Below are 10295 nucleotides of genomic sequence, written 5' to 3'. Positions count from 1 at the left end.
CGTTTTCAACTCGTCATATCTTCTAGATGTATTTTTCTTTAGAGACCTGAAAACCGCCTTGATTCTTTTTTTTTTTTTTTTTTTTTTTTTTATTAAAGCCTGCTGATTGTTACAGTGAAAGAATGATGTCGACAGCCCGTGTACTTTTGGAGTTACAGAACATTTTGTAACACGAAGAAACAGCAGTTTTCACCTCTCAGTTGTGGTAAACGCTTGAAATAGATTATGGAGAACGTGCTTTGGGAGCGAGAGACCCGGGTTGAAATCTAGCCAGTGGCAGTATCTAATATCTTTCCCTAATTCACTTTATAATTACAAATTCTCAACACTTGAACATTCCCACGTGTGTTCTGATCAAAACAGTGCAAGAATGAGCTCTTTAGCGTTTGATTTTCAACTTATCCACATTTCTTTGCGGACACTCCTGCATGTCACAAATACATTGCACAAAGCGCATCTGTGGCTGTGTACCATTCGTGGTGCGTTGGCTCCCTCTACTGGTACGCGCCTCACACATTTAAAAATGCAGGGTGTCTTTACACTGTCATAGCTTCTAGATAGATTTCTTCAGAGACCTGAAAATCGCTGTGATTATTCACCATAGCCTGCTGAGTCTTACAGCGAAAGAACGATGTCAACGTATAGCATCGTCAGTTACTTTAATTGTGTTTGGGGTTTTTTTTTTATCAAATCCTACAAAACAGGACCATTGTGACACAAAACCTCTCACACACTAACACAAACTCTTTATACAGACACAGAGCTTTCCATGTATAAATAAGGCAGACAAAAATGCATAAAACACAAGCTATCAACAGACTGTTGGTGGACACCATGTCACTTTATTTTGTTTTTATCTTGTTTCTTTTTGGTGTAGCCTCATTAAACAAAATGTTTATAAAAATGACCACTTCTATTATGAATTATTATGAAATGAATAATTCATTATTAATTATTTATTATGAACACACCTGCCACCCTCAAGTGGAGGTGGCAGAGAGGAGGCACTTGGAGTTTCGGTCGAGAAAGTGTCCGTGTGACTGAGTCCTGTCCCATCGCTGCTTCAAGGTCTGTCGGTCCAGCTTGTTGAGGGCCTGAGAGCAAAGACGGATATCCTGGACCAGCTCTGACAAACTGTCCAGGTCTTGACTCTCCCAGGGGCCAGAGACCTGACAACCTGCAGGTTAAGCAACAAAGAAACATTTTACTTCATATCCATAATTTCCATTTTCCCCCCTATAAATATTTGACATCCAAATGTAGCCTATGAGCTAGCATCCAGCAATATTTTCTGCCCCATAAAATGGAAAATTAATTCACAACTAATCTTTTTTTTTTTAATCTTCAAACCACACTTCTATATTGTAATGTCTGTGTGTGTACTCATCATGTAACACCTCTGTGCATACATACTAAATGTTCAAACTTAGAAATGTGTCAAAAGGAAACAGACTGATAGCAAGAAACAAACTGTTGCCAAGTACAACTTTGCACAGGTGATAAAAACATCAAAGAAATCCAAATTGTGAATTAGTGTGAAACTCCATGTCCATGGAGTATCTCCAAGTTCACACATATGCATACCTTCGAGGTTTAGAAGTGTCAGTGGTCGACGGGCCTCTTTGACAGACGCCAGGATGTTGTGAAGTCCCGCTGATGTAACAGACGGATTTCCTGACAGATTCAGACTCACCAGTGTGGGACACGACGAGAGGCACCTGTGAAATAATAATAAAAAGTCCAACAGGCCAGTAAAGAGTGACAATTTAAACAAAGGCAAAGCCCTAATAACATGAGTAATAACTGAGCCGTAGAAATGACGCCCGCACACACAAACCTCGCCAAGGTAGCTAGTAACCCTGTGTAAACACATTAGTCAACAATTAAATGTTCAGCTTGTTTAACTCCCAGCTCCACCCACAGCCTGTATCCTAGAAGACAAAGTCTTTAAGTTAAAACAACTTCACATTTGCAACCAACTGCAGCTCATGAGTGTAATAAAGTATTCAGCATCACAGAGACAAGGATCGTTGCAGGTTTATTCTTAACTCATTAAACTCCTACTTTTTTCCATAATTTGTTCCAAATCATTTAACATCTCAACGTCATTCCACATTGTAATCAGTGACTTCCCTTAAGTTTGTCACTCACCATGAGTCCAATAGTAGTCAGATAATGAGCCCCATGTAACTATTCTGTAACCACTGAACATCTGTTCAATTGTCACTTGTCTGTCTGTGCTGAATCCTTTACAAGCACTCTTAAAGGAAAACAAACATTAGCCAAACACACGGTTCATCCTGGTCATCCTGGTCATCCCAATTCTGTTAATCTATCCTTTTGCCGCTGCACTCATATCATTTGATTACTTTTTCTTAAGACATTCAGTCTCTAATTCCTCTGTTTTCATGTTGCAACGTCTCTCACCAGCTCACAAGCTATATTCAGACTTGCTGTTTGACGCACACACACACACACACACACACACACACTCTCTCTCTCTCTCTTCTCTTCTCACTCTCTCAAACCAACACAGTCCACATTGATTATTCTTCTGGACCTCAGCGGATCCACCAAAATTCATGTAAGTATATCAACCATTCACCGATTTATTTCTTTTCCTCAGACCACGCCGGATCTGTTAATATCAACAACGCTGCACACTCAGAATTGTACAGCTGATTCTTCCCTTCAGACCGCGCCGGATCTGTTACTTCAGCACAATAAACACTGATTTTCCTTCTAAATCAGTTTACCAAGAGCCACAAAACCATTTCTGACTCGATTTTCTGAAATTCTGTGTCACTTAAACATCCTGACAGCACCAGGTGTTTTCTGTCGGACTTCCTCGTCCCAAATGACTCTTTTTACTCACAAATAAGTGTATCTCAAAATGATCTTCTGATCATAGCTATTCCTGAGGCCACAAATCTCAGCAGCGCCACCTGAGTAAATTCTTAGTAAACCTCTTTACTAAGGAGGAAGTTCTTCAACTTCCTGACCAAACACTTATTGAACCATAAACTGACCAATAACTCTTATATTCTCTTATTCTTTAATCACACACTGGTCTCTTTTCTCTCCTATTTCCTCATAACATCTCATGTTACTTTTATCTCAGTACTGTCTTTTTCTCAAAGTTTCATTATCCTTACTTCAAAGCTTCTCATTACTTCAAAGTTCCCGTTCATCACTGTGTTAATGTTATGCTAACATAGCTGTTTCGCTAGTCACATAGCACATCACTATATACCAGCTAGCCAAACTTCAGTAACCCTACAAACATCACTGCTGCTTGCTTTCCTGTCTTCATGTATGTCGGAAGTGATAGCAGAGCTGTGCCTTTTAATTTGTTTTAGAAATCCCTCAGTCAGAACCTGGTATATGATATTTAGATGGAAACTAGCGAGCTAACTCTCTGCTAACTTCTAACTCCGTTACATTTCAGAAATTCTTTTTTCATGGATGCCTGGGTGTTAAACTTCATTGTTACACCTGGTAGAGCAGCCACACTGATCATTTTATTACAGATGAAAGAATTCAGACAGTTTTTAAACTCCCAGTGATCCTGCAGTGATCGTTTGACTTTGGGACCTGCAGTGTGGTTTGGGTCCAGACACGGCTAATGACCAGACTTAAAGACCAAATTTCGGGTCACTTTTGCCGGTCCCAAGCCCAAATAAAGGAGCTAGCTTGAAGCGTGACATAAAAAACAATAATTGCTAAGAAAAGTGTCATTTGTAGTTCTAAATATATTCTAAATGCATTTAGATCGTTTTTACTCACTTTATGTCTCTTCCACGATCTTATGTCTCTCTCCTATGTTGGTTAGGACCACAGTGATACTGGGAATTCCACGGTGTTCACTGTCTTCAGCAAGCTTACAAGGGCCGGTTGAAGGGCTACAGTCTTATCATACATGTGCAGTGTTCCTACAAGCCATAAGGTTACCTTGAGTGAGGAAGATGATGATTTACAGTCCGTCTGAGTCCATAGGTTGATGTGCAAGCACATTTGTCCCATTCTCCACAGAGGGCAGTGGGCATAGGTGTGACGTCACAAACACTTAAGTTGCTGCGTTAGAGTGACAGCAGAAAATTGTGAGCGTTCCACTTGTATGCGGCAAGAAGTAGGCACACATTGCCAGGGATGTGGTTGGAACGGCTGACTAGATAAGGCCTGGTGTCCAGCTAATGAAAAAGAGCCGAAAATGGGGGTGTGGCTGTGCACTGGTGTGCACTTTAAATGTACCCCTTCTGCCCTGCCTTACAGGGCCGCCCAAGTGGCTCATGGGAACGTGACAGGCCCCATGGCAGAGATTGAGGACAGAGGGCAGTGGTTCGAATCCCATGCGGACCAATGTAGGGAAATACAAAAAAAAATTAGAAAAAGTTTCCTGGCTCTGAAATTCACCTGCTGGCCTTGCTTAGGAGACCGCAGGCGAGCCCGCAGTAGAAGGGTTCTCTCTGCTTTTAACCGCTGTCTCAAAACATTTTTTCCATCAATCAATATTGCTTGTTATGGTTGCTATGGACCACCAAACACGCCACGCCACGCATTGTCGCTTTCGCAATCTTTTCTTCATGTCCAAACAAACGCTCAATTTTGCCTTCACTAACACAAATTAGACATCAAAACCTAGGTATTTTTCTTGCCTTTCACAAAATGCCACTGTCATTATTGTAGGACTTGCCGTTTTCTCGCCAATGGCCTCGAAGCAACACAGTTTAAAAATCTCCACATTCAAAGTATATGGAGACTTGAGTGAAAATGACAGCTGAAATTCTGTAACGGAGGCGTTTTCAACTCGTCATATCTTCTAGATGTATTTTTCTTTAGAGACCTGAAAACCGCCTTGATTTTTTTTTTTTTTTATTAAAGCCTGCTGATTGTTACAGTGAAAGAATGATGTCGACAGCCCGTGTACTTTTGGAGTTACAGAACATTTTGTAACACGAAGAAACAGCAGTTTTCACCTCTCAGTTGTGGTAAACGCTTGAAATATATTATGGAGAACGTGCTTTGGGAGCGAGAGACCCGGGTTGAAATCTAGCCAGTGGCAGTATCTAATATCTTTCCCTAATTCACTTTATAATTACAAATTCTCAACACTTGAACATTCCCACGTGTGTTCTGATCAAAACAGTGCAAGAATGAGCTCTTTAGCGTTTGATTTTCAACTTATCCACATTTCTTTGCGGACACTCCTGCATGTCACAAATACATTGCACAAAGCGCATCTGTGGCTGTGTACCATTCGTGGTGCGTTGGCTCCCTCTACTGGTACGCGCCTCATTCAAATGTCGCCACACATTTAAAAATGCAGGGTGTCTTTACACTGTCATAGCTTCTAGATAGATTTCTTCAGAGACCTGAAAATCGCTGTGATTATTCACCATAGCCTGCTGAGTCTTACAGTGAAAGAACGATGTCAACGTATAGCATCGTCAGTTACTTTAATTGTGTTTGGGTTTTTTTTTTTTTATCAAATCCTACAAAACAGGACCATTGTGACACAAAACCTCTCACACACTAACACAAACTCTTTATACAGACACAGAGCTTTCCATGTATAAATAAGGCAGACAAAAATGCATAAAACACAAGCTATCAACAGACTGTTGGTGGACACCATGTCACTTTATTTTGTTTTTATCTTGTTTCTTTTTGGTGTAGCCTCATTAAACAAAATGTTTATAAAAATGACCACTTTTATTATGAATTATTATGAAATGAATAATTCATTATTAATTATTTATTATGAACACACCTGCCACCCTCAAGTGGAGGTGGCAGAGAGGAGGCACTTGGAGTTTCGGTCGAGAAAGTGTCCGTGTGACTGAGTCCTGTCCCATCGCTGCTTCAAGGTCTGTCGGTCCAGCTTGTTGAGGGCCTGAGAGCAAAGACGGATATCCTGGACCAGCTCTGACAAACTGTCCAGGTCTTGACTCTCCCAGGGGCCAGAGACCTGACAACCTGCAGGTTAAGCAACAAAGAAACATTTTACTTCATATCCATAATTTCCATTTTCCCCCCTATAAATATTTGACATCCAAATGTAGCCTATGAGCTAGCATCCAGCAATATTTTCTGCCCCATAAAATGGAAAATTAATTCACAACTAATCTTTTTTTTTTTAATCTTCAAACCACACTTCTATATTGTAATGTCTGTGTGTGTACTCATCATGTAACACCTCTGTGCATACATACTAAATGTTCAAACTTAGAAATGTGTCAAAAGGAAACAGACTGATAGCAAGAAACTAACTGTTGCCAAGTACAACTTTGCACAGGTGATAAAAACATCAAAGAAATCCAAATTGTGAATTAGTGTGAAACTCCATGTCCATGGAGTATCTCCAAGTTCACACATATGCATACCTTCGAGGTTTAGAAGTGTCAGTGGTCGACGGGCCTCTCTGACAGACGCCAGGATGTTGTGAAGTCCCGCTGATGTAACAGACGGATTTCCTGACAGATTCAGACTCACCAGTGTGGGACACGACGAGAGGCACCTGTGAAATAATAATAAAAAGTCCAACAGGCCAGTAAAGAGTGACAATTTAAACAAAGGCAAAGCCCTAATAACATGAGTAATAACTGAGCCGTAGAAATGACGCCCGCACACACAAACCTCGCCAAGGTAGCTAGTAACCCTGTGTAAACACATTAGTCAACAATTAAATGTTCAGCTTGTTTAACTCCCAGCTCCACCCACAGCCTGTATCCTAGAAGACAAAGTCTTTAAGTTAAAACAACTTCACATTTGCAACCAACTGCAGCTCATGAGTGTAATAAAGTATTCAGCATCACAGAGACAAGGATCGTTGCAGGTTTATTCTTAACTCATTAAACTCCTACTTTTTTCCATAATTTGTTCCAAATCATTTAACATCTCAACGTCATTCCACATTGTAATCAGTGACTTCCCTTAAGTTTGTCACTCACCATGAGTCCAATAGTAGTCAGATAATGAGCCCCATGTAACTATTCTGTAACCACTGAACATCTGTTCAATTGTCACTTGTCTGTCTGTGCTGAATCCTTTACAAGCACTCTTAAAGGAAAACAAACATTAGCCAAACACACGGTTCATCCTGGTCATCCTGGTCATCCCAATTCTGTTAATCTATCCTTTTGCCGCTGCACTCATATCATTTGATTACTTTTTCTTAAGACATTCAGTCTCTAATTCCTCTGTTTTCATGTTGCAACGTCTCTCACCAGCTCACAAGCTATATTCAGACTTGCTGTTTGACACACACACACACACACACACACACACACACACACACACACACACACACACACACACACACTCTCTCTCTCTCTCTTCTCTTCTCACTCTCTCAAACCAACACAGTCCACATTGATTATTCTTCTGGACCTCAGCGGATCCACCAAAATTCATGTAAGTATATCAACCATTCACCGATTTATTTCTTTTCCTCAGACCACGCCGGATCTGTTAATATCAACAACGCTGCACACTCAGAATTGTACAGCTGATTCTTCCCTTCAGACCGCGCCGGATCTGTTACTTCAGCACAATAAACACTGATTTTCCTTCTAAATCAGTTTACCAAGAGCCACAAAACCATTTCTGACTCGATTTTCTGAAATTCTGTGTCACTTAAACATCCTGACAGCACCAGGTGTTTTCTGTCGGACTTCCCCGTCCCAAATTACTCTTTTTACTCACAAATAAGTGTATCTCAAAATGATCTTCTGATCATAGCTATTCCTGAGGCCACAAATCTCAGCAGCGCCACCTGAGTAAAATTTTAGTAAACCTCTTTACTAAGGAGGAAGTTCTTCAACTTCCTGACCAAACACTTATTGAACCATAAACTGACCAATAACTCTTATATTCTCTTATTCTTTAATCACACACTGGTCTCTTTTCTCTCCTATTTCCTCATAACATCTCATGTTACTTTTATCTCAGTACTGTCTTTTTCTCAAAGTTTCATTATCCTTACTTCAAAGCTTCTCATTACTTCAAAGTTCCCGTTCATCACTGTGTTAATGTTATGCTAACATAGCTGTTTCGCTAGTCACATAGCACATCACTATATACCAGCTAGCCAAACTTCAGTAACCCTACAAACATCACTGCTGCTTGCTTTCCTGTCTTCATGTATGTCGGAAGTGATAGCAGAGCTGTGCCTTTTAATTTGTTTTAGAAATCCCTCAGTCAGAACCTGGTATATGATATTTAGATGGAAACTAGCGAGCTAACTCTCTGCTAACTTCTAACTCCGTTACATTTCAGAAATTCTTTTTTCATGGATGCCTGGGTGTTAAACTTCATTGTTACACCTGGTAGAGCAGCCACACTGATCATTTTATTACAGATGAAAGAATTCAGACAGTTTTTAAACTCTCAGTGATCCTGCAGTGATCGTTTGACTTTGGGACCTGCAGTGTGGTTTGGGTCCAGACACGGCTAATGACCAGACTTAAAGACCAAATTTCGGGTCACTTTTGCCGGTCCCAAGCCCAAATAAAGGAGCTAGCTTGAAGCGTGACATAAAAAACAATAATTGCTAAGAAAAGTGTCATTTGTAGTTCTAAATATATTCTAAATGCATTTAGATCGTTTTTACTCACTTTATGTCTCTTCCACGATCTTATGTCTCTCTCCTATGTTGGTTAGGACCACAGTGATACTGGGAATTCCACGGTGTTCACTGTCTTCAGCAAGCTTACAAGGGCCGGTTGAAGGGCTACAGTCTTATCATACATGTGCAGTGTTCCTACAAGCCATAAGGTTACCTTGAGTGAGGAAGATGATGATTTACAGTCCGTCTGAGTGCATAGGTTGATGTGCAAGCACATTTGTCCCATTCTCCACAGAGGGCAGTGGGCATAGGTGTGACGTCACAAACACTTAAGTTGCTGCGTTAGAGTGACAGCAGAAAATTGTGAGCGTTACACTTGTATGCGGCAAGAAGTAGGCACACATTGCCAGGGATGTGGTTGGAACGGCTGACTAGATAAGGCCTGGTGTCCAGCTAATGAAAAAGAGCCGAAAATGGGGGTGTGGCTGTGCACTGGTGTGCACTTTAAATGTACCCCTTCTGCCCTGCCTTACAGGGCCGCCCAAGTGGCTCATGGGAACGTGACAGGCCCCATGGCAGAGATTGAGGACAGAGGGCAGTGGTTCGAATCCCATGCGGACCAATGTAGGGAAATACAAAAAAAAATTAGAAACAGTTTCCTGGCTCTGAAATTCACCTGCTGGCCTTGCTTAGGAGACCGCAGGCGAGCCCGCAGTAGAAGGGTTCTCTCTGCTTTTTACCGCTGTCTCAAAACATTTTTTCCATCAATCAATATTGCTTGTTATGGTTGCTATGGACCACCAAACACGCCACGCCACGCATTGTCGCTTTCGCAATCTTTTCTTCATGTCCAAACAAACGCTCAATTTTGCCTTCATTAACACAAATTAGACATCAAAACCTAGGTATTTTTCTTGCCTTTCACAAAATGCCACTGTCATTATTGTAGGACTTGCCGTTTTCTCGCCAATGGCCTCGAAGCAACACAGTTTAAAAATCTCCACATTCAAAGTATATGGAGACTTCAGTGAAAATGACAGCTGAAATTCTGTAACGGAGGCGTTTTCAACTCGTCATATCTTCTAGATGTATTTTTCTTTAGAGACCTGAAAACCGCCTTGATTCTTTTTTTTTTTTTTTTTTTTTTTATTAAAGCCTGCTGATTGTTACAGTGAAAGAATGATGTCGACAGCCCGTGTACTTTTGGAGTTACAGAACATTTTGTAACACGAAGAAACAGCAGTTTTCACCTCTCAGTTGTGGTAAACGCTTGAAATATATTATGGAGAACGTGCTTTGGGAGCGAGAGACCCGGGTTGAAATCTAGCCAGTGGCAGTATCTAATATCTTTCCCTAATTCACTTTATAATTACAAATTCTCAACACTTGAACATTCCCACGTGTGTTCTGATCAAAACAGTGCAAGAATGAGCTCTTTAGCGTTTGATTTTCAACTTATCCACATTTCTTTGCGGACACTCCTGCATGTCACAAATACATTGCACAAAGCGCATCTGTGGCTGTGTACCATTCGTGGTGCGTTGGCTCCCTCTACTGGTACGCGCCTCACACATTTAAAAATGCAGGGTGTCTTTACACTGTCATAGCTTCTAGATAGATTTCTTCAGAGACCTGAAAATCGCTGTGATTATTCACCATAGCCTGCTGAGTCTTACAGTGAAAGAACGATGTCAACGTATAGCATCGTCAGTTACTTTAATTGTGTTTG

General features: G+C 40.9%; 2 long non-coding RNA genes across 2 annotated transcripts; both read right to left on the bottom strand.

Moving 5' to 3' along the window:
* Nucleotides 1–691: 691 nt before the first annotated feature.
* On the bottom strand, nucleotides 692–4241 carry LOC146365988 (uncharacterized). Its single transcript, XR_014798631.1, has 3 exons — nucleotides 3787–4241; nucleotides 1585–1718; nucleotides 692–1177 (listed from the first exon to the last, which is right to left on the bottom strand). It is a non-coding gene; the product is annotated as an uncharacterized LOC146365988 (long non-coding RNA).
* Nucleotides 4242–5619: 1378 nt separating this feature from the next.
* On the bottom strand, nucleotides 5620–9060 carry LOC146365987 (uncharacterized). The gene is made up of 3 exons (XR_014798621.1): nucleotides 8616–9060; nucleotides 6384–6517; nucleotides 5620–5976 (listed from the first exon to the last, which is right to left on the bottom strand). It is a non-coding gene; the product is annotated as an uncharacterized LOC146365987 (long non-coding RNA).
* Between the last annotated feature and the right edge of the window lie 1235 nt (nucleotides 9061–10295).

The sequence above is a fragment of the Perissodus microlepis genome, chromosome 19 (genome assembly GCF_051167445.1).
Source record: "Perissodus microlepis isolate ML-2025 ecotype Zambia chromosome 19, ASM5116744v1, whole genome shotgun sequence".
In the NCBI taxonomy this organism is placed as follows: domain Eukaryota; kingdom Metazoa; phylum Chordata; class Actinopteri; order Cichliformes; family Cichlidae; genus Perissodus; species Perissodus microlepis.
This window is presented reverse-complemented; position numbering and strand designations above follow the sequence as displayed.